Here is a 24,612-nt window from a genome sequence, read left to right on the forward strand (position 1 = left end):
ATTTGTGGCTTCCCAGGTACTTTTCAGGAACATGTTATTTTGCCAGGATAATACCTGCTGCTATGATCTATACCCCTAAAGAAATGCATGCTAAACACAGGTATAAGAGAGAGATAAGGCCAGGGCCTGACCAATCAGACACTGATCTGGATATATTCATTGACATTGTAAAGGTGATGACACTCCCTGTGGGAATATTCCTGTACTCCCAACAGGTATGCACATTAAGAAGGACAGTAGAAACCATGATTAGTGAAACAGCCGATATACTCACTAATATTACATATGAGATGAAGGCCATACGTTTAGTTGCATTACAGAATAGGCATGTGTTGGATGTGTTAACAGCAGGAAGGGGCGGAGTTTATACTATGGTGGCGTCTCAATGTTGCATGTACATACCTGATGCAACTGAAGGGGTATTGACAGGAGTAACAAGGTTACATAAAATAGCTGAAACCATCCACTATGAAGCAGGTTCAGGTGAAAGCTGGAGGATGGCATTATTGAAGGATTGGGGATTTGGTAGTGGCTGGGATAATATTATTATTGTGCTTTTGTGTGCAGTGTTTTCTGATGTTTGTAGGGTGTTGCGTGGATTGCTGTGGTAGAGCAGTGAATAAAATAATCCACACAAGGCCAGCCCATGTGGCTGCAGATGAAGAGTATAAGCGGGTAATGTGGCTGAAAGAAATGAAAGACTTAAATAAGATTGATATATATTGATCTTGCTCAAACATGAGGCAATGGGCCGTTTTGTGGATTCTGATTAGGCGGGCTGGGCACGTCGCTTCAGTTGGTGCTCATGTTTTCAGCAAGATAAACCCTTTTCTGAAACCTTGACACTTTCGGAGGAAGGGCTGATATCTTGTGACTAAGACCCTTGATATTCCAAGAAGAAGAGCCTCGCAGGGGTGGGACGCATGTCTGTAGCAGAAGATATGCATTAGTTATGCAACCACATAAGCAATTTCCCCGAACTAGGCTGCCTGAAGTTAAGGCAGGCGTGGTGTGTGTGATAACTGTTAAGCTACAGGAATGAGTTTGCAAGAAATCCTTTGCACGAATGAAGACACGTGAGACAGGGCGTGCAACCAGCTGCCAATAATGATGCAGATTTTGTCTTGACTACATACCATCTATTGAATGCAATGTTAACCAAAATGTATATAAGCTGTATGGACTTTGAATGCTGAGCTTACTCCTGCGCAGTCCTCTTGAATGTGCAGGAAGTCATGCCCTTTCGCAAATGCTTAAATTGAATAAATGGATGACTTGACCTATTTGGTCTGAGTCTTATTTGTGGGGTCCCTTATACCAGGTTAGGGTGAACAAAAGGTGTATCCTCAATATAGAACAGACACTGAACGTTGTAAGAATATTGCAAGCCACTGAAGGGTTACTTGACAAGATGGAGAAACAGAGCGAAGGCAGAGTTCCTTGTTAGGTTACGGAACTCTGAACCTGGAATATACTTTTTATGTACAGCCAGTAATATTTAATTCCTTATAATTCATGACCATACACTGTCAATCCTTTAATGACTTGCCTCTTGCTTAATGTAAGAGACCTTCCAGCAGATGAAACATACAATCAATGTAGATATGGATTAAACCAACAAATATGCAGCTTCTAATGTGTTCAAAGATAAGGCAGTTTAATGAAATGCAGCTAAAACCCTTGTCATATAGTTCTTTCCACATGTAGATCCTTGCACTCATTTGTTAAACTCCAGCAGTGCACTAAATAAACATACTACCATGTACAGTTCCTTATCAATTGATGACTGTAGTGTCAGATAAAGCCATTATACAAGAAAGGAATGTGAAAAGCTTGCCACATCTCTTATTAGGTGCAGTGGCAGCTGGAATTCTGCTCTGTGCCGGCTCATGCAGCGGGAATTGTGAGGAGGAGGTGACATTTTCGTCTCACAGGTCAGGAGACATGTCAGCTCTCGCCTGTAACGGAAACATTATTTACAGGCTTTTAGATGAGTATCATGGCTCCCCTCTCTCCAAATGTCTAGCTCAATTGGGCTCTGTGTGCTTCCCACCCAGGTAGAACAGATGCTGCACCATTTCATCACCACATTCACATCCAGAGGCTGCTGTCCAATTGATTTTATATGGTTCAAGTATACAAGCACTTTAAGGTTAGTGTGAGTGTCGTCTAACATTAAATAAGCACCAGCCCCAGTGTGCATTATGTACTCAGTGATTCAAGCATGCACATCTTTTATCACAGAAATATCTGTCAAATATAAGGATTGGTGGTCCTTCTAATGTTAGCACTTGCACCTGAAACACAATCGAGATTTTGTTACTTAGTGCATCCCTCCCATAAGGTTCATTGTCCTTCTAATGTTCCCATAATGCTCACTTATTTTATGTGACACAGCCAGAAACCCCCGCGGGTGCTAAATGTCTCTTCTCCCTGACCTACAGCAGTCTTTCGAGAGAGTACCATAGCAATGTGCTTGACTGTCCAGCTTTGAATAATACTCTTTTACCTGAAAATAATTTGCACGGTTATTTCAGATTTTAATAATATGCTTTACAAAGTAATACAAATGTACATTTATTATCATGACTACAATATATACTGGAAGTGATAATTAGAAATAAGCATTGTCAAATTCTAAAACGAGGCAGTATATAATTTTAGCACAATTAAATATTTTCCTTTATTTAACAGTTTGTTTTTCTGAGACTACACCATTTTGCCCCTCACAATGTCCTCATTCTTGGAAAGGGTCACGTTCAGGTAAAAACTAATAATGAATTTCTCTGTGAGCACCAGAGGTACGTTTCATTTTGTATGCTGGCCACTGGGTGTTTGGAAGTGTTCGTAAACCTGCTCATTTGTCACTGTTTACACAAACACTAATAATTAACAAAAACTGGAGTCTCTGAAGCCTGGTTCTCTGGTCATTTACAAAGTCTGTGAGGAGCCCAGCACCTGTTGCTGAGCTTATCTACATCCCCATAAATAGGATATTATAATAATAACTATTTTTTATATAGCACTACAAACCTGCAGATATCTAAGCGCTGCAATAACAGTTGTTATTTTTATCCCACTGTGTAGTACTCAATTTATCAACTTTGGAAGGATGAAAGGCTGAGTTGGCCCTGCCGGGATTTGCACCTGCGTCAGAAGGCTACACATGGATGTCAGAACGAGTGCTCAGATCGCTGTGCTATCTGACCGGCTTACATGATGTGGCATTTATAACGCACCTCTACACAAGTGTTTCTAGGTGCTACCCTTCCAGGGATCTTATGGAAAATGCTCCATAAGTGTGATGACGAAATACCTGCAAGACACATGCAATGAGAGCATATGTCTCCAAATACAGGGCCGGCCCTCACTTCACAGGAGGTCTCATTCTCCTTTTAACCATACAAAAAGACAGCACCCCCTTCAAGATATCTGTTTATTAGATCTGTAGCACTGGTGTATGCAAATGCTGTGGTGGCTTTGGCAAACACACACCTGGCATCAGACCCTCATCCACCGAGTGAGAGGAAACGACCCAGTGTGAGCCAGAGAGAGAGAGAGGGGGTAATTCCGAGTTGGGCGGTAAGGGATACCGGGCACTGGTAAGGAGATTGGTGCCGATAATCCCTTACCGCCCAATTCCGAGGTCCCTTAGCGGGAACCGTAAAGGACGTGTGGTCTGATAAGGGACCAGGGCGCTAATAACGGGCCTGCTATTCGTGCCTTCCCCATTCCCATTGAGCGGGGGCTCAAATGGGAATGGTTGGTTGAATGGGGATTTACCGGGTCCTCCAGGGTCGGAATGACGCAGTAAGTCCCCATTCAGTCACACCGGACCCGGTATGGGATGCAGCCATGGTGCTAATAGCACCAACTTGGAATGACCCCCAGAGAGTGAAACAGGGAGACAGTGAGCTAAAGAGAGTGCAGACATAGAGTAAAAGCAAGAGATCGCACTAGATCAGCATATGAGACACAAGTGCAGCTCGTTTATTATAACTCTCCCACATGTTTGTCGACAGTGCATTGGGATGGAAAGCCACCACTCCATTGAGCATGGGGCTTCAGCTGGACACATTTTGTATTTATTTATGTGAAATTCTTCAACCGTCGCACGCCGTAGGCCTCAGGATACAAACCAAAGCAGAGGGCCAGATAGGTCAGAAGGGGGAGTCAGGCATAAGAGGAAGGAAGTATGAATCAGCAGATCATGCTTGAATGGGATGACACTAATCCCTTGTGTGTATGTATGTATGTCTGCTTATATAGCGCCGGCAGCACGCCGGCATCAGGGCGCTTTAACAAACACAAAACAAACAGTTAAACAGACAGCAGTAACATAATGGCTAAGCTATAACACTACTGGTTCTATATTCCATATTGCAGGCTGTCACCAAATGGAAGAATCAAAATCACCTAAACAAGTAGGTTTAGCAGGCTGGGCATTGGCCAGTGGACCATCTTGTTTCTCTGCCTGGCAGACACTTCCTGGTTGGGTCGCATGGCATCTCTGACATGCCATAGGGCAGGGGGGCTGGGTTTCATGTGCGTGGGGGGTTGAATGCTCACCTGGGCTGAGTATTCACAAAAATCCATGGTGGGAATACACAGTTGGGGTCGTCCCTCTGCCCAGGTGACCAGTCAAAATGAATAATGAATGAACAGAAACACATTGTTTTGACAGGTGGGGATTTGAGGATGATAGAAGAGTTGTAGGGAGGCCGGCCGATATGGAGAGACCTTCCTGCAGTCAAAGGGCCTCGTTACACGGAAGGCGGTAACCATGGCGCTATTAGCGCCATGGTTGCCACCGGTAATTTACCGATCCCGCCATGGTGAATGGCGGAATTACCGCCCCATTCCAAGGTTGGCGGGGCCGTAATTCCCCATTCACCATTGGCCCTTCCCCATTCCCATTAGAGCCCCCATAGGGCTCAATGGGAATGGGGAAGGCGGCAATTACGGTACCGCAAATTGCGATGCCGTAATTGCCTCCAAGGTCCCTTTGCGGGTCCCGTCCTTAACGGCTGGTAAAACCAGTCGTTAAGGTAGGGACCAGCAAAGGGACCTCGTAGTAGGCCGGTAAGGGAGGACCGGCACTGGTGCCCTTACCGGTGCCGGTAATCCCTTACCGCCATCCGTGTAATGAGGCCCAAAGTGTCGATAAGGGTGGGTGGGTCTACCCCATTCATCCTCTTTTTCCTTTAACAAAATGTTTGGTTTCCAACATTCAATATATTTACGTTTATTTTTAATCATATGAGCAGGACGTTAATTTGTTTGCTTTAGGTGTAACTTGTGTGATAGGATGTTGATGTTTGGGTATGAGGATAGTATTTTAGTGACCTTTATTTGCAACATTTTCACATGCAACCATCTCTCGATTCCAGAGCGCATGTTGTTGATGGGAGAGCCGGCACCGCCCCAGCCTCTGCTTGCATTGGGGGCTCATTCTGCGACACAGTCTTTCCTTGATGCTTTTCTTCCCTACCTGGCCACCAGAGTTCAATGTCAATCTCGAGGAGACAGAATGGTGGTCGGAGTGAGCAAGTTATAATTGTTTCTCTATGGTAATGCATGAAACATGCAGTACACAGGAGCATTTCACAACATTTTCAAGATGCGTGAGTTCACCTCATATGCCAGCATTGCCATTGTAACTCATTTGTATGAATCTGCACCCATGATGTATATTCCAGCATTCCCAATGTAAATCATTTGATAAAGTTGACTCCATAATAAATAACAGCCGTCCTAGTGTAAAGTGTAGTGATTTTGTGGTCCCCATCTATGCCATTATGGCCACTGTAATTAACTTTTATGAAGCTACAAACACAATCAAGCATTGTATGGTCTCTGTAAAGCACACTTATGAAGTTGCAGCCACAATCTATTCCAAAATTCTAAATATTTATTTTATTTTATTGGGCATTTGTAAGGCAATTATGCATCATGAATTTGTGTTTTAAAGCGCCCGCAGGGCAAAGGGAAGGGAACAAGGGAACATTAAGACAATGCAATATGATCATAGTGATTAATAAAAAAAGAAAACGGTCCTACTAGGCCTTGTGAGCATTCGGAGCGAGAACAAAAAAGTGCAGAGCAAGAGAAGGGAAAGGGGAGCTAAGTGCTAGAAGTACCACAGAGGGTAGAAGTGCCAGAGAGTCGGTTGCAAAGCCAACAGGTAAGTGCCAGGCAGTGACCACTTGGTGAAGAGGGTTAACCAGCCAATAAAGTAAATGCAGCGCTTGTGAGACAACACAGAACAGTGGTACCCGAAGGCAAGTGCCAGGAGGTGGGGGGCGATGCTGCAGGCGATTGGACAGAAGGCAAGGACCCAGGAGGATACATGCTGGCTCAGGCCACCAATCACAGCGACTGTGGACTTTAGCATGGAAGGGAGAGATGGAAGGAGGAGCAGAAGAGGAAAGTCTTGAGGTGCTTGCAGAACTTGAGGAGACCCAGCTCAAGACAGAGGGAAACAGGGAAGCTGTTGCAGAGGAGGGAGCCAGCCAAAGAAAGGGAACGGCCATCATCTTTTTGCTTGGGGAAGCACTTGACAAGCAGAGAGTTGGAGTCGGCCGATCGGAGAGATCTGGAAGGAGAGTATTTGGTGAGAGCAAGTTGCAGATAGCGTGGTCCCCGGTCCTCAACAATCTTGTGGTTATAGCAAATTTGATGATGTTGCACAAATACTATAAGCCAGCATTGTCACTTTCAATAACTCCCATGATGCAGGTCCCACCTGTCAAACACATGGACTCATTGCACACACCTACATATCACCCACACACAAACATCACTGCCAAAATAAATCAGAAGCAAGGATATGTGCAGATTTGAACTCCGCCAGTGCAGGAAGGAAAGAACCAGAAGGCAGGACTTTTCTGTCTATGCCCCCAAACTCTGGAACCTCAACACCAGACGTGCTACCTCGGTTTGACATTTGAAGAGGAAGCTCCAGACCCTTCTCTTCATGGTGTGGCTTCTCCTTAAGGCCTCCACTCTCCACCTAACCTGAGACTGGCCGATCTCCTCCCTCATTTCCTCCCCCGGTTACTTGTAGATCCCTTGGTGCCAAACTGCCCACCTTCCCCCTCCCCATTGTTAACTGCCTGCTCCCCTGTATTGATCCCCTGGGATCTGCTTCCCTTAGAGTGTACTTCCCACTACGACCTGTAAAGTGCTCTGTATCTCCCCGAAGCTCGGTCTTAATAAATATCATCATAATAATAATTACAATAATAATAAAGATCATGAGACACTGCAAACATGTGTTGCGGGTCTTGTTTGCATCCATTCTGCATATTGTAAATGCATTTCTCTAGCTTAGTTGGTAAATAAATGACACCATAAATAAAATATTTAATTCCATAAGTAAATAAGTAAATCTCCTTCATTCTGTAAATAAATCTCCTATGGGAAAGGGTATGGGGATACATGGCACAATAACTCCAGTCTGCTTTGGATCAAGTCAAAGAGCATTGTGAGAACATACACATGTACACAGATGTTTTATAGTAAACACATATGTCCGTGATAACGATTTAAGCATGCTACCATGGGATTGGTTTTCATTTGTACCACTATTCACCCTAACAGTACAATGGCGGTCATTACAACCTTGGTGCTAAGTGCACCAACTTTACCACCATGGTGTAAACTACGTTTACACCATGGTGGATGGTGGATTTACCGCCCCATTCCAAGGTGAGTGGGGCGGTAAATCCCCATTTCCCATTTTACCCTTCCCCATTCCCATTTTTGCCCCATAGGGCATAATGGGAGTGGGGAAGGCGCTAATTACGCCGCCGTAAATTAGGGCGGCGTAATTAGCACCATGGCGGGTTAGCGCCATGGACTTTAACGCCTGCCAAAAGCAGGCGTTAAAGTGGGAATCCGGCGTTAAGGGTTAACGCCGTTGTTAACCCTTAACGCCGGGGTTGTAATGACCTCCAATATCTGCAGAATATGAGTCATATATACTAACTGGGACATGCTTTGCTTTTGGCGCAAGGTTTGTGTTGAGCAGAAAACATTTTCAGTCGTGGCAATGGTGGCAGTTGGGGAGAGCAGCTTGTCATTGTGGCCTCTCTTGCGGCCCCTCTTGGCCCTTGCTATGCCGGTGTGTAGGCCTGGATGTGTGGCTCAATCAAGAGACCCCCTTTCAAGGCAATCCCTGGCACTGGCCTATCTATTATGTGCCCGCCGGGCCTGGAGTATGATGCGCAAATGCAGTGATCTGTCTTTGTCTGTCTGTTCGCTCTTTTTCACTACCTCTCACTCTGTCCTTCTCTATGTCTCTGTCTCTCTTTCTCTGTGGGCGAAAGTGTTGTTGTCAGTTGTGCATTCAGGCGCATGACTAGGGGACAAAACACAGATATCTTGAAGGAGTGGTGCTGTGTTTTTTATGGTTAAAAGTAGAAAGAGTGCAGAAGTGATAGAGCCATCCTCTGACGTGGGTCCAGCCGAGTATTTGGAGACATTCGTTGTCATTGTATGTACCCTGTAGGATAGGCACCATCACACTGAGGCGGGTTTTCCATTTGGGGGAGATGAGGTGGGTGCCGATGGGCTCTGGTGGGGTTCTGATACACCTCGTATGGGACCGAGGACCAGGCGTCAGAGTCTAAAATTGGTTATGATTTCAAAATGGACAGTTTATTACACTCCTAATATACTCTTTCAAAACAACCCTATGAGAAAGGGGAAACAGGCCAATAGCAATAATGTGGCAATAAGACCCGAGGCGGTGGGCCAATACCGCCCCAGGTAATGCCCCCGGGGTCGTAGTTACAGGCCCGAGCCAGAAGAAAAAAGAAGGTTAGTGGGGTTGGGATGGAGGAAGGGAAGGGTAGGGGAAGGAAGAAAAAGAATACGTACCGCGGTCCGCGGGATATAAGGTAAGTGGGGTGGGGTGGGAGGAGGGAGGAAAGGGGAAAAAAAAGTCTTACCTGAGTCCCCGGCGGGGGACGAAGGAAGCCTCCATCCATGGGGAGGCTCGGAGCGGGGATTGCCCAGTTTCGAGCCTCCTCATTGGCTGAGGGGCTGCCACGCCCCTCGCCGGGAACAGAGTACCTGGCACGCACGGCGTACAAGGGAATACCGTGTGGTATGGCTCGCAAATGAGCCAATCACCACGCTGTATTCCCATTGTGCCGCGCGTGCCGGGTACTAATGAGGGTTCCTGACTGCTTTGTATAAAATCAAAGAGCCTTTGGGCAATAAATGAGTACATACTGTACAATGGGGTTGGTGCTCTCACCCTCACTTTAAAGTGACCATGAGCCATATATACTCTATAGAGCCTCAGGATTCTGATGTGAGGATAACATTCCTGCAACATCTGTCACTCCACAGGTTCAGAAGGGGGCACTGGTTCTCTTTTCTCAAATTTGGGAGTCGTTCAGAATTTTAGGAAAGGAGGGGCTGGGTCACAAAGTAAGAATATTTATGTGTATGTAGGGTGTGTCCATGCCCAGTCCCCTATGCATAGACATCTTTAAAACAAAATATATGTAGGAAAAGTAACACAATCTATTTTCGGCATTGTGCCCTATTTCTTATTTTTGTAGTTAAAGCGACAAATTCGTGTTGAATATGAAACACTTTTGCATAGTAAGGGGTCGCTGATAAAACTGTGTCCAGTTCCACAATTGAAGTAAAGTGTGAGAGACCAATGCAGTAGGGTAAAAGAGGAGGGAATGACTAGTGCAAAGGGTTTGCAACCTTTGGTTCTTCAGATGCTATAAACTACAACCCCCATCAGCCATAGCCAGCACAGCCAATGGTGACAGATCATGGGAATTGTAGTCCAAAAAATATCCAGAGAGCCACACATTGCACACAATTGGGCTAGTGGCATGAGGCCCTACAGAGCCCTATACAATTTTTTACAGAGAAACATATCAAATAGTACCCTTGAAGCATATTGTAGCAACCCTGGCGGCAGCCCAGGCCGAGCAAATAGCTGCACTCCACTGCAGGTGCTAGGGGAAGAGAGATGCAGAGATTATCAGACATGTTTTGATAACATGGCCAGCCTCTCTTGGCCCTCTTCCCGTTCCCACCTATGAGGCTAAAAATCTCGGGTTCATCTTCCACTCCACACTCTCCTTCTCTCCTCACATCTCTGACGTCTCTAAGAAGTCACACTACCAGCTGCACCTCCTCAGAGGTATTCTTCCATTCCTCTCCTTTCCCCAGAGGCTCACTGTCTCCAGAGCTCTGGTTCTCTCTAGGCTGGACTATTGTAACAGCTTCTTTCTATATCTGCCTGCTTCTACTCTCCGCCCTCTGCAACTTATCCAGAACAGGACTGCAAGACTTGTCCTAGGCCTCAATCCCAGGGATCGTATCTCTCCAGGACTAAAATCTCTGCACTGGCTCCCAGTGGCTGCGAGGATTAAGTTCAAAACCCTCTGCATCGTTCACAAGGACTTCTGGGGTTTGGGGCCTCAATACCTTCAACTCTCTCTTCCTAAATATCTTCCTTCTTGAGCTCTTCGCTCATCTGCCTCCAACTCCCTCAGGGTCAGTCGCTTCTCCAAGCAACGAGTTGGTGGTAGATCTCTCTCTTCGGCTGGTGCCTCCCTTAAACTTGAGGAGAACCATCTCCAGTTCCGGAAGCACCTCAAAACCTTTCTCTTTGCTTCTGCCTTTTCTCCTCCTCTCCTCTGCTCACCTGGCTATAACCGGAACTGCACTGGCTATCTGGACAATCTCTGATCTCGTGCCCAGGTCCCACCCCCTCCAGCGTCACACACCTGCACTGCACACCTGGCCACCCCTGCACTTGGGGACTGTTTCTGTATCCCTACAGTCCCCCACCAGCCCTTGACACCTGATGCCCACACTTATCCATGCACCTGCCACATGCTGGCCGTTTATTTATTACTTATTGTTATCATCTTTCCCATGTACTACACTGTTCCTGCCCCCTTCCCACACATTTGCGCGATCTGAATGTCACCTGGCCTAGTAGGATAGTTCTCCGTCCTCCCTCCGTTCCCCTCCCTTGACTCGTCGCGCCTTGAAACACTTGTGTTTAGGCACGTAATAAATGCCATATCATATCATATATCATACCAAGCAGATACATATTGAAAGAAAAATATTTGGGCTATATTCACTAAACCACTCTGTATCACAAGGAGTTGAAAATGATATTGGCGTGAGTCAAACATACTTGACTAAAAACACCCTCACATAGGAGGATGTCACTAGTAATGACCCTCCTGCTGTCACCTGGTCCGTGTATAACATGTCTGCCACTTCCCTACTCCCCAAGAAAACCAGTCCACAGCACAAGAGCCGATTACGCAGTAGGATTACCCTATATCGTGAGAGGTGTATATCAATCTATCCCCCTCTACACACCATCACCAAGTAGCGACTTTGACCTCAGCAACATGCACCAACTCTGGAAAGGAGTTAAAAACCAGCGCTGTTCAACCATTCTACACCGCACCTGCCGGACAGATAATATAGCTGCAAAACCAGCCAGGGAAGCATCCACCTACTGTTCTTCTCAAAGGACACGACCACATAGAGTAATGTTTCTGAGTCTCTTCCCGTCATAAGAGACACTTTCCTAATATAAGGTGAGGTATGACTCCCAATGATGTTAATTCCCACCCAAGTATGATATGATAAGGTATTTCATTTATATCATGCTCGTATGCAAGTGTTTCAAGTGTTTTGGAGCGCAAATGCAGACCACGCAACTACCTACATACTAATTGTACAATTATGGTCTGAGCAATCAAAACCAACTTTAAGCATTTCAAACCAAGATTTCAATTCCTAAAAATTGAACAACTGAGTTCCAAGTCCTGATCGGGTGCCCAAACCTTGACCAGAAGCCTGATGCCATGGGCTCTGCCACTGGCAGCAGCAGCGATTGCGCCCACACGATGCACACTGCTGATTCCATTGGAGTCGGCAATAACACCGCAGGTCCAATGGGTTCTACCTTTCGGAACAGTCACCACCTTGAACTAAGACTTCACAAAACAATCGAAAACTCAAGCCTTACTCTAATTTCCATCCGCCAACAGTGAGCATTCTGTTGACTTCTAAAATCGCCAAACGTTGGCGACCTAGAAACATGTTCTCTGTGGATGTTCTTATAACCCCTTGCCCAGGCCTCTAGAATGTGAGGAAGCCGTTGTGAGACAGGTTTGTTTTACCCTACTGATGATGACGGGAGGAAGCATCTCACTGTGGAAGCTTCTCTTCTCCCGCCTCCTCCTTCCCACTTCCTCCCACCGTCCTCGTTACTGCACTAAGGTGGCCTGAAGCAGAATGCAGTCCACTGCAAAATGTTAATAAGTGAGAAGCAATTAATTGGGTGCTAATAAAAATTTTATGTGGTATCACAACGCCAGTATGGTTCAATGTGCACATTTCCGTTGACCTGATTTCAGTGGTAAAATAATTAGGTTACATCAGATGCGATACCACCAGGGTTCCGGTCCTTAATTCGTAAGGGTTTTAATATTTAAATATTTTTATTTTGACCCATTGTTAGAAGCTTCTTTACCCAACTCAAACCTTGCACACGTGTAGAAAGCCTTGACTATAGACCAGTACAAACACTTCTTCAACAGCTCACATCTCTAGAATTCCTCCAGATATTTTAAATCTGTACATACACTGTAAACAATTCAAATCTGCATTCACACGTCACGTGTACACACACCCTCATAAAACTTCAGGTTTTCAAACTCTCATAAAACCTCATGTCTGGTAAAACCATCCAAAAGTTTCATATCCATCCAAACCATCTAAACATGTCACATCTGAATAAACATTCCAAAAACATTAACATCTGTCAGTCACACCAAATAATTCCCATCTGTACAAACCCTCCTAGAAAGTCACCTCTGTGCAAAGCTTTCATGCGCTTCACAGCTGATGAAATCCTCTGAACGTTTCACATCTCTGCATCCCCTGAAAGCGATTCACCTTTAGCATAACGTAACATAACGTAACGTAACGACGTAATGTAACATAACATCCATGTTAACCCTGTGAGCGCCTCACATCTGTAGAAAGACTCCATTCAATTCATATTTGTAGAAGTACAAACGTTTGATATCCGTGCAAACCCTCCAAGCCTGTCACATCCGGAAAATGTTGCTAAACATTCTCATCTGTCCAGATCCTCCAAACATGGTACATCTGACCAAACCCTCCTAGAACGTCACATATGTACAAACACTTCACATCTATACAAACTGTAGCCCATGACCAGAAAGTGGCCCGGCTACATAGGGCTACGTGCCTGTCCCCTAAGGGAAACCTAGAAAAAAATACACACTGGCAGGCACCAGGGTTTAAATAAAATCATTCATTAAATGTAATGTTTGTATAGCGCTATAGGGGTACTTATCTGGAGCTCACTATGGCGCTGGATGGAATGTAGGGATAGAGAAAGAAACGAAAAAAGATCTGCCCTGCCTCAAAAATGGTTTGGGCAGGGGAGAATTCTAGAAGAATAGAAACCACTAAAGAGAAGAAAAGACTTTTTGTAAAGCAGAGATCGAGAGAGAGCCATAGAGGAAGGAGGAAAGAGAAAGAATGTAAGAAAGAAAGAACAAAAGAAAGAAAGTAAGAATGAAATCAAGAAAGAAAAGACACCCTTGGGGTCCTGTAGCTTTGAAATGCCCCCCAGGACCTGAAGAAATACCAGGCCACGTGGGCTGGGCGACACAGGTGGACAATAGTGAGCTGGGGCGTGTGCGCGGAGCAGCTCAGGTAACTACGGGGCAAGGGTGGCTGTTAGAGCACCAGACTGGACAGGCCCATGAAATAACACCACCCCCGCCCCACCCCGGGACGTGTGTGTGGGTGTCCAGGGGTGGAAGAGGAAGATGTCCCACTGTCCCGGCCGGGGGTGCTGTGCAGCCCAGATGGAGTAGCTTGCCCCAGGCCCCGTGATGGCCTACCATATGGCTGGCGAGGCGGGCCCTACATAAAAGTCCTCCCAGGCTGCACATACATACTGGCCTGGTAGGTGAAGTGTGGTTTGAAGCCTGCTTCCCATTGAAAGAAAGTCCAAGGCTGCACTGTTGGGCTGCATGGGTGAAAAGAGAGGCTGGTGGAGTCCCCGACTGTTTTGTCACTGCAGCCCGGATTCAGAAAAGTCACGTGCTACCATGGCAGAGCAGCCTGGTGAAGAGATGCAGCCCACCCTTTGAATCCCTCCGACGGAATACAGACAGGGCAGGCCGGTGAGGATGCCAATGGGAACGCTGCCTGAATCCAAGATGGTGCCACGGCAGTGATGTTGGGCGTGCCCCCAGGCAAATGGGCCACCAAAAACAATGACTTGTGCTGTGGGAAGTACCGGTGAGCATAGAGGGTTGGCTCCCCGTGCTATGGGGCCACTCCAAAGAAATCAAAATGGCAGCGAGCGTGGCGATGACAATTGCCGGGCCCCTCCCAGGCAGTGTTCACCCACGGACACTTAAAGAGCGCGGGTCACGCGCAGTGAGTTTGGGTGGCCCAACGTTGTGCATGGGGCCATCCAGAAGAAAAGAAAAGAACGTTGTGGGCCAGGCCCCATTTCATCTGTGACAGACCCTCCCCCCATGTCCCAGGTCAGGAGACATGACATCCACCTTAAAGGCAGACCCAATAAGGTACTATGAAAGGGGTGGCTGACTACAGCAGTCAGACCCATGTGACTTAAGGTAATATAGAATGTTTGTTATTTATGTATTTATGTTTACATGTAATGCATGTTTGTAGTTAGGATTATGTATAGAATAGGAATGTTACATAAGGATACCTATTATGGGGAATGTTTATCAGGATTTTTATGTAGCGTTATTCACAAGGATTTAGAAGGGCTGTGTACCCTATCCGGCGGCAGGCTAGGAGGTGGGTCCACCCACAGAGGCCATCCTCGGGCCTCATGTATCGGTGAGTGGTACCAGGGGAGAGGTATAGGGTCTGTGTTATCAGTCTCAGCCTATGGGTCTCCCAGTGACCTCTCCAAGGAAGGGTGGTCTGACGAAGCACATCCCCTTTTAGGACACACTCATTCTAGGGGTTTATTATAAAAGGTTTCAATGTTTTGATATAAATAAAGAGGGGTCAACTTTGGGTTCCCTCAAAAATCCAACAAAAAAAATTAGGTAATAACTCAGGGCAATGCCCATCTTTTGTTAACAGCAATTTTATTTTACAGGTGCAACACTCCTCCCTTTCCAGGTGCACGCCCTTGCCCTGGACCAGGACCATAAATCAGGGTCTACAGAACCCTCGCAACACTTCACATCAAGGCAACACAAAGGGGCATTTTGCAGTCAGCACCATATATCCTGCTAATGAATCAATAAAATCGGCCCAAAGTCCTGGCACACGTCATGTATGTGCACACCTCCCCCTTATCACTTTCAATTGGACCGAACTCCCCACTTCTGAAGAACCCCTCAGAACCTATCACATCTGTCCAAATCCTGCAAGTATTCACAGCAGAAGATACCCCCAACCCGTTTGCAGCTGTAGAACCCTTCCAATCACGTAATATCTATACAAACTCTCTAGAACTGCACCACTTCACATCATTCCCCAAGGGTATATATTTGCGAAGACGCCAACAATTCAAATTTGCATAAACACTTCACCAGGCTCAGACTGGCCTATAGGACAATAGACCAATACCCGAATCAAAAACACAAAGTGCCAGTGTGGGCCTGCTTTCCTGGTCAAAGTCGGACACTGTTTTGGCCCACCTGGGCCAGTTTGATAAGTGGCTTCACCATTTGACTAGTAGTTTTGAACAGTGTTACTGAATACATATTCTTTAAAATGTGCAATTTAAATCACATTGTATCATACCCCCCCAGCCCTTGGGTACTACTCAAACAGACTGTCACAAAAGGAATGAATTGCCATTTGCATCTGTGAGCCACATTTTTATTGGTGCCTGAGACAATTTAATCCCCAGTCCGACGCAGCGCTTCACATCTACAATCGCAAAAACTTTTCATCTGCAACCCCCCTTCCACCCTCCATGCCCTATCCTCAATGCTTTCCCTTGACATATCTACCACACTGGCGGCCATTGTGCCTGTCTCCTTCGCAATTTTCATCTGCACCCCTCCTTGCACTCTCCCTGCCCTATCCTCAATGCTTTTCCTTGACATATGTACCCCAATGTCTGCCATTGTGCCTGTCTCCTTCTCTCTTTTCATCTGCACCCCTCTTTCCACCCTCCCTGCCCTATCCTCAATGCTGTTCCTTGACATGTCTTCCACACTGGCTGCCATTGTGCCTGTCTCCTTCTCTCTTTTCACCTGCACCCCTCCTTCCACCCTCCCTGCCCTATCCTCAATGATTTTCCTTGACATGTCTGCCCCCACCGTCTGCAAGTGTGCCTGTCTCCTTCTCCCTTTTCATCTGTACCCCTCCTTCGACCCTCCCGGCCCTATCCTCAATGCTTTTCCTTGACATGTCTGCCCCCACTTTCTGCCATTGTGCCTGTCTCCTTCTCTCATTTCATCTGCACCCCTCCTTCCACCCTCCCTGCCCTATCCTCAATGCTTTTCCTTGACATGTCTGCCCCCACTTTCTGCTATTGTGCCTGTCTCTTTCTCTCATTTCATCTGCACCCCTCCTTCCACCCTCCCTGCCCTGTCCTCAATGCTTTTCCTTGACATATCCACCCCACTGTCTGCCAGTGTGCCTGTCTCTTTCTCTCTTTTCATCTGCACCCCTCCTTCCACCCTCCCTGCCCTATCCTCAATGCTTTTCCTTGACATGTCCACCCCACTGTCTGCCAGTGTGCCTGTCTCCTTCTCTCTTTTCATCTGCACCCCTCCTTCCACCCTCCCTGCCCTATCCTCAATGCTTTTCCTTGACATACCTACCCCACTGTCTGCCATTGTGCCTGTCTCCTTCTCTCTTTTCATCTGAATCCCTCCTTCCACCCTCCCTGCCCTATCCTCAATGCTTTTCCTTGACATGTCTACCACACTGGCTGCCATTGTGCCTGTCTCCTTCTCTCTTTTCATCTGCACCCCTCCTTGCACTCTCCCTGCCCTATCCTCAATGCTTTTCCTTGACATGTCTAACCCACTGTCTGCCATTGTGCCTGTCTCCTTCGCTATTTTCATCTGCACCCCTCCTTGCACTCTCCCTCCCCTATCATCAATGCTTTTCCTTGACATATGTACCCCAATGTCTGCCATTGTGCCTGTCTCCTTCTCTCTTTTCGTCTGCACTCCTCTTTCCACCCTCCATGCCCTATCCTGAATGCTGTTCCTTGACATGTCTTCCACACTGGCTGCCATTGTGCCTGTCTCCTTCTCTCTTTTCATCTGCACCCCTCCTTGCACTCTCCATGCCCTATCCTCAATGCTGTTCCTTGACATGTCCGCCCCCACTGTCTGCCATTGTGCCTGTCTCCTTCTCTCTTTTCATCTGCAACCCTCCTTCCACCGTCCCTGCCCTATCCTCAATGCTTTTCCTTGACATGTCTGCCTTCACTGGCTGCCATTGTGCCTGCCTCCTTCTCTCTTTTCATCTGCACCCCTCCTTCCACCCTCCCTGCCCTATCCTCAATGATTTTCCTAGACATGTCAACCCCACTGTCTGCCATTGTGCCTGTCTCCTTCTCTCTTTTCATCTGTACCCTCCTACCACCCTCCCCGCCCTGTCCTCAATGATTTTCCTTGACATGTCTGCCCCCACCGTCTGCAAGTGTGCCTGTCTCCTTCTCCCTTTTCATCTGTACCCCTCCTTCGACCCTCCCGGCCCTATCCTCAATGCTTTTCCTTGACATGTCTGCCCCCACTTTCTGCCATTGTGCCTGTCTCCTTCTCTCATATCATCTGCACCCCTCCTTCCACCCACCCTGCCCTATCCTCAATGCTTTTCCTTGACATGTCCACCCCACTGTCTGCCAGTGTGCCTGTCTCTTTCTCTCTTTTCATCTGCACCCCTCCTTCCACCCTCCCTGCCCTATCCTCAATGCTTTTCCTTGACATGTCCACCCCACTGTCTGCCAGTGTGCCTGTCTCCTTCTCTCTTTTCATCTGCACCCCTCCTTCCACCCTCCCTGCCCTATCCTCAATGCTTTTCCTTGACATACCTACCCCACTGTCTGCCATTGTGCCTGTCTCCTTCTCTCTTTTCATCTGAATCCCTCCTTCCACCCTCCCTGCCCTATCCTCAATGCTTTTCCTTGACATGTCTACCACACTGGCTGCCATTGTGCCTGTCTCCTTCTCTCTTTTCATCTGCACCCCTCCTTGCACTCTCCCTGCCCTATCCTCAATGCTTTTCCTTGACATGTCTAACCCACTGTCTGCCATTGTGCCTGTCTCCTTCGCTATTTTCATCTGCACCCCTCCTTGCACTCTCCCTCCCCTATCCTCAATGCTTTTCCTTGACATATGTACCCCAATGTCTACCATTGTGCCTGTCTCCTTCTCTCTTTTCATCTGCACTCCTCTTTCCACCCTCCATGCCCTATCCTCAATGCCGTTCCTTGACATGTCTTCCACACTGGCTGCCATTGTGCCTGTCTCCTTCTCTCTTTTCATCTGCACCCCTCCTTGCACTCTCCATGCCCTATCCTCAATGCTGTTCCTTGACATGTCCGCCCCACTGTCTGCCATTGTGCCTGTCTCCTTCTCTCTTTTCATCTGCAACCCTCCTTCCACCGTCCCTGCCCTATCCTCAATGCTTTCCTTGACATGTCTGCCTTCACTGGCTGCCATTGTGCCTGCCTCCTTCTCTCTTTTCATCTGCACCCCTCCTTCCACCCTCCCTGCCCTATCCTCAATGATTTTCCTAGACATGTCCACCCCACTGTCTGCCATTGTGCCTGTCTCCTTCGCTCTTTTCATCTGTACCCTCCTTCCACCCTCCCCGCCCTGTCCTCAATGCTTTTCCTTGACATGTCTTCCCCCACCGTCTGCAAGTGTGCCTGTCTCCTTCTATCTTTTCATCTGTACCCCTCCTTCGACCCTCCCTGCCCTATCCTCAATGCTTTTCCTTGACATGCTGCCCCCACTGGCTGCCATTGTGCCTGCCTCCTTCTCTCTTTTCATCTGCACCCCTCCTTCCACCCTCCCTGCCCTATCCTCAATGCTTTTCCTTGACATGTCTACCAAACTGGCTGCCATTGTGCCTGCCTCCTTCTCTCTTTTCATCTGCACCCCTCCTTCCACCCTCCCTGCCCTATCCTCAATGCTTTTCCTTGACATGTCCACCCCACTGTCTGCCAGTGTGCCTGTCTCTTTCTCTCTTTTCATCTGCACCCCTCCTTCCACCCTCCCTGCCCTATCCTCAATGCTTTTCCTTGACATGTCCACCCCACTGTCTGCCAGTGTGCCTGTCTCCTTCTCTCTTTTCACCTGCACCCCTCCTTCCACCCTCCCTGCCCTATCCTCAATGCTTTTCCTTGACATGTCTACCACACTGGCTGCCATTGTGCCTGTCTCCTTCTCTCTTTTCATCTGCACCCCTCCTTGCACTCTCCCTGCCCTATCCTCAATGCTTTTCCTTGACATGTCTAACCCACTGTCTGCCATTGTGCCTGTCTCTCTTTTCATCTGCACCCCTCCTTCCACCCTCCCTGCCCTATCTTCAATGCATTTCCTTGACAATTCTACCCCACTGTCTGCCAGTGTGCCTGCCTCCTTCTCTCTTTTCATCTGCACCCCTCCTTCCACCCACCCTGCACTATCCTCAATGCTTTTCCTTGACATGTCCACCCCACTGTCTGCCAGTGTGCCTGCCTCCTTCTCTCTTTTCATCTGCACCCCTCCTTCCACCCTCCCTGACCTATCCTCAATGCTTTTCCTTGACATGTCTTCCACACTGGCTGCCAGTGTGCCTGTCTCCTTCTCTCTTTTCATCTGCACCTCTCCTTCCACCCTCCCTGTCCTATCCTCAATGCTTTTCCTTGACATATCTACCCCACTGTCTGCCATTGTGCCTGTCTCCTTCTCTCTTTTCATCTGCACCCCTCCTTCCACCCTGCCTGCGCTATCCTCAATGCATTTCCTTGACATGTCCACCCCACTGTCTGCCAGTGTGCCTGTCTCCTCTCTTTTCATCTGCACCCCTCCTTGCACTCTACCTGCCCTATTCGCAATGCTTTTCTTTGACATGTCTAACCCACTGTCTGCCATTGTGCCTGCCTCCTTCTCTCTTTTCATCTGCACCCCTCCTTGCATCCTCCCTGCCCTATCCTCACTGCTTTTCCTTGACATGTCTAACCCACTGTCTGCCATTGTGCATGCCTTCTCTCTTTTCATCTGCACTCCTCCTTCCACCCTCCCTGCCCTATCCTCAATGCTTTTCCTTGACATGTTCACCCCACTTTCACCCAGTGTGCCTGTCTATTTCTCTCTTTTAATCTGCACCCCTCCTTGCACCCTCCCTGCCCTATCCTTAAATGCCTTTCCTTGACATGTATACCCCACTGTCTGCCAGTGTCCCTGTCTCCTTCTCTCTTTTCATCTGCACCCCTTCTTGCATCCTCCCTGCCCTATCCTCAATGCTTTTCCTTGACATATCTGCCCCCACTGTCTGCCAGTGTGCCTGTCTCCTTCTCTCTTTTAATCTGCACCCCTCCTTGCACCCTCCCTGCCCTATCCTCAATGCTTTTCCTTGACATGTCTATCCCACTGTTTGCCAGTGTGCCTGTCTCGTTCTCTCTTTTCATCTGCACCCCTCCTTGCATGCTCCCTGCCCTATCCTCAATGCTTTTCCTTGACATATATACCCCACTGTCTGCCATTGGGCCTGTCTCCTTCTCTCTTTTCATCTGCACCCCTCCTTGCATCCTCCCTGCCCTATCCTCAATGCTTTTCCTTGACATGTCTATCCCACTGTCTGCCAGTGTGCCTGTATCCTTCTCTCTTTTCATCTGCACCCCTCCTTGCACCCTCCCTGCCCTATCCTCAATGCTTTTCCTTGACATGTCCACCCCACTGTCTGCCAGTGTGCCTGTCTCCTTCTGGCAGTGTGCCTGTCTCCTTCTCTCTTTTCATCTGCACCACTCCTTCCACCCTCCATGCCCTATCCTCAATGCTTTTCCCTGACATGTCTTCCACACTGGCTGCCATTGTGCCTGTCTCCTTCTCTCTTTTCATCTGCACCCCTCCTTGCATCCTCCCTGCCCTATCCTCAATGCTTTTCCCTGACATGTCTTCCACACTGGCTGCCATTGTGCCTGTCTCCTTCTCTCTTTTCATCTGCACCCCTCCTTCCACCCTCCGTGCCCTATCCTCAATGCTTTTCCTTGACATGTCTTCCACACTGGCTGCCAGTGTGCCTGCCTCCTTCTCTCTTTTCATCTGCACCCCTCCTTCCACCCTCCCTGCCCTATCCTCAATGCTGTTCCTTGACATGTCTTCCACACTGGCTGCCATTCTGCCTGCCTCCTTCTCTCTTTTCATCTGCACCCCTCCTTCCACCCTCCCTGCCCTATCCTCAATGCTTTTCCTTGACATGTCTTCCACACTGGCTGCCATTGTGCCTGTCTCCTTCTCTCTTTTCATCTGCCCCCCTCCTTCCACCCTCCCTGCCCTATCCTCAATGCTTTTCCTTGACATGTCTTCCACACTGGCTGCCAGTGTGCCTGCCTCCTTCTCTCTTTTCATCTGCACCCCTACATCCACCCTCCCTGCCCTATCCTCAATGCTTTTCCTTAACATGTCTTCCACACTGGCTGCCATTGTGCCTGCCTCCTTCTCTCTTTTCATCTGCACCCCTCCTTCCACCCTCCCTGCCCTATCCTCAATGCTTTTCCTTGACATGTCTTCCACACTGGCTGCCATTGTGCCTGTCTCCTTCTCTCTTTTCATCTGCCCCACTCCTTCCACCCTCACTGCGCTATCCTCAATGCTTTTCCTTGACATGTCTTCCACACTGGCTGCCAGTGTGCCTGCCTCCTTCTCTCTTTTCATCTGCACCACTCCTTCCACCCTCCCTGCCCTATCCTCAATGCTTTTCCTTGACATGTCTTCCACACTGGCTGCCATTGTGCCTGCCTGCTCCTGTGTAAACATGTCCTTCTTTCTCTTCCCTGTTGTTGCTCTGTTGTTCATGCATGGCCTACAGCGTCTACGACCCTACGCTTCACCCAACCCTTCATTAGGAGTTTGTCAGTACCCCGCCGATAATCCCGGTGGGATACCGGCAAACGGACCTACCATGACAAGCGTCTGATATCCCAGAACTTCCGGGATATTATAGGTGCCGGCAACAGTAAGTAAATTCCCATTCCATGGAGTCCATAGGGATCAGTGAGCCTGCACTTGACCATGTGTTGTCTGAGCCTGGGGTTCACCATTTGCAGTTATGCCGTGATGATGCAGCACCCGAGTAGCAGCAGGTGGCTTCTGGTTTTCTGTTGTGCTTGAATCCTGGTTTCTCAGTGAGTTGTGTACCCGAGCCTACCTTCTTTCTGGTCCGGGTTCAGGTCGTGTGCTTCTAGGAAAAACTGAAACGGTTGCGGCCAACAAAGCACTCCCTTTGCAACTGCTATTATAGATTTTGAAGAGAACAAATGTTATGTAACTTTGAATGCATATGCAGGGTTGTCAGCATTAGTACTTCTCAAGGACTGTGTGGCTGCTACACAGATAGACTGTAAGTAAGTAAGGGATTGGGGAAAAAGTTACTCACAGGAGCCTGGCATCTCTCTGGGAATCATACTGTATCCAGTCTGGTGTATGTAGAGGCTGTCAAGCTACTTGAGGGTTTTTTGTCTCTTTCCTGAGTTTTCAGGGGTTGGAACCACAAAGACTCAGTGTTATTTTTCTTGAGGTGCGTCTGGATTTCTTTCGGCCATTTTGCTATTTTAGCAGTTTTGGGCATCGCCAATCTGCAGTTCTAGTTGATGGGCATTGACGGGGGCACCCCACTGGGCCATAAGTACTTGGTAATGGTGCATGCCTGCGGTTGGGCGGGTGTCCCTCTTGCTACAACCGTGGTCAAGTCATCAGGGATGGTGCAAGGGCTGTACGGCTCCAGGTGGCGTGCCATTCCAGTGCCACCCTCTTCTCCTCATGTAGTGGAATCTGGTTTCATTTTTCTAGAGTGAAACTGGCCATCAGAAACCCCTGATGCTGGTGACTGCCTAGAATTGACTGGCCATAGAAATGGCCTAGCAAGATGAGCCTTGAACTCCTCTGCTCTAAAAGAGTATCGTACACTGTGAAATCATGATATATGCGATGGTTTAGGGCTGGCCCATGCATCTGAGCTTGAGCCCTACAGCATACAATAATAGATATACCTTCACAGAAGCTTTTGGTGTCGGGCAAAGCTTTCAAAAGTGTTGAGTGGCAATGCCAAACATGCACATGTAGCTGCTTATTCAATTGCCAACATATTTATCTTGGCCCCTAAGTGCTCAGGGTGAGTGTGTTCGTCCTGAATGCCCAAAAGGAATGCTGTAGGCTCCGCCCACTTCCACAGTTAAGTGTTTGAGTTGGTACTGGATGGTTCTTATCCTGGATTTCTTTCTAGGAAACTATGGCTTTGATCCTTATTCACTTTATTTTCAGGCGCCCTCAGTTCCACTGCAGTTGCTGCATGTCAAGTGCACTGCACTTACTGCATGTCAAGTGCACTGCGCTTGCTGCATGTGAAGGCTCCGTTGAAGGCCTTGCTCTTTGCAGAAAGGAGGACTACATCATCTGGGTAGAGCAGGCACTTAATATATGTATTTTGCGTGGTTTTTACACATATTTAATGGATTTTTATATAATTATTTAGGGACAGATGGAAGGGGAGGAGGGAAGAGAAAAGGGGAAGGTGGGTTCCAGGCCCATCGCCAAGAGCCCAGCAAAAAGATCAAAGTTTAGCCGAGTATCAAGTGACCCCCTTGGTCAGCTCGGTGAACAACGCACCTGTTTCAGTCCATAAACATAGGCTGCAGCATAGATCCCCTAGTGCGAGCCTTGGGTTAACGAGCGAAGAGTTCCAGATATATGTCACATATATCTGCGAAGGGTCCTTCCCTATCACGTAACACTTGGGTCTCCACCTCCATAGTGGCGAATCTCCCAGATTCTTCCATCCAGTCTCCACTTTATTCCATCTCTCTGACTTCCAGTTCCCTAGCAACAGTGGCCTCCCCGTGGAGAGGGCGTTCTTCATCCAGAGTCTTTCTCTGTACACCAGCCCCATCTGCGGGGCTATATTGTTGTGGAGGACAGGTGTGTTGCAAGTAGATTCTCTCCATTGCGTCCATCCACAGCTGTGTCGCTTTCGGACAGATGACAGTCGCGTGCATGTCTGTGTGTTTCTGGAGCGGAGCGCTCTTGAACTCCTCCGTCATTCACCTAAATGTTTCTCTAGTGTCCAGTGCATTCTGAGAGTGATGTTCAGCTGTCACGTGTGAAGTTGTAGGATGATGCAAGTTTTGGGACTATGCCATAACCATCTTGCTCAGGTTTCTTCTGATTATTCCAGTTGTAGCTCTTCCACCCAACCTAGCTTCTTTGGGAGAGAGGTCTTAAAGGATGTGATGCGGAAAGCCCGCTCGGACATGCAGAAAGGGCAGGAAGCCCCACTACGGAATGACCAGAACATCCTTATTGGGGGGTAAATGGAGGACCCGACTTGTGGAAC

At 47.9% G+C, this 24,612-nt stretch overlaps 1 protein-coding gene across 1 annotated transcript in view; it reads right to left on the reverse strand.

The window, feature by feature from the left end:
* Window positions 1-24,612, reverse strand: part of GRIN3B (glutamate ionotropic receptor NMDA type subunit 3B) — an 842,171-nt gene that overhangs the window by 697,008 nt on the left and 120,551 nt on the right. The gene's annotated exons all lie outside the window — the stretch shown is intronic.

Source organism: Ambystoma mexicanum, chromosome 1p (assembly GCF_040938575.1).
Source record: "Ambystoma mexicanum isolate Mex_15411 chromosome 1p, UKY_AmexF1_1, whole genome shotgun sequence".
Classification (NCBI taxonomy): domain Eukaryota; kingdom Metazoa; phylum Chordata; class Amphibia; order Caudata; family Ambystomatidae; genus Ambystoma; species Ambystoma mexicanum.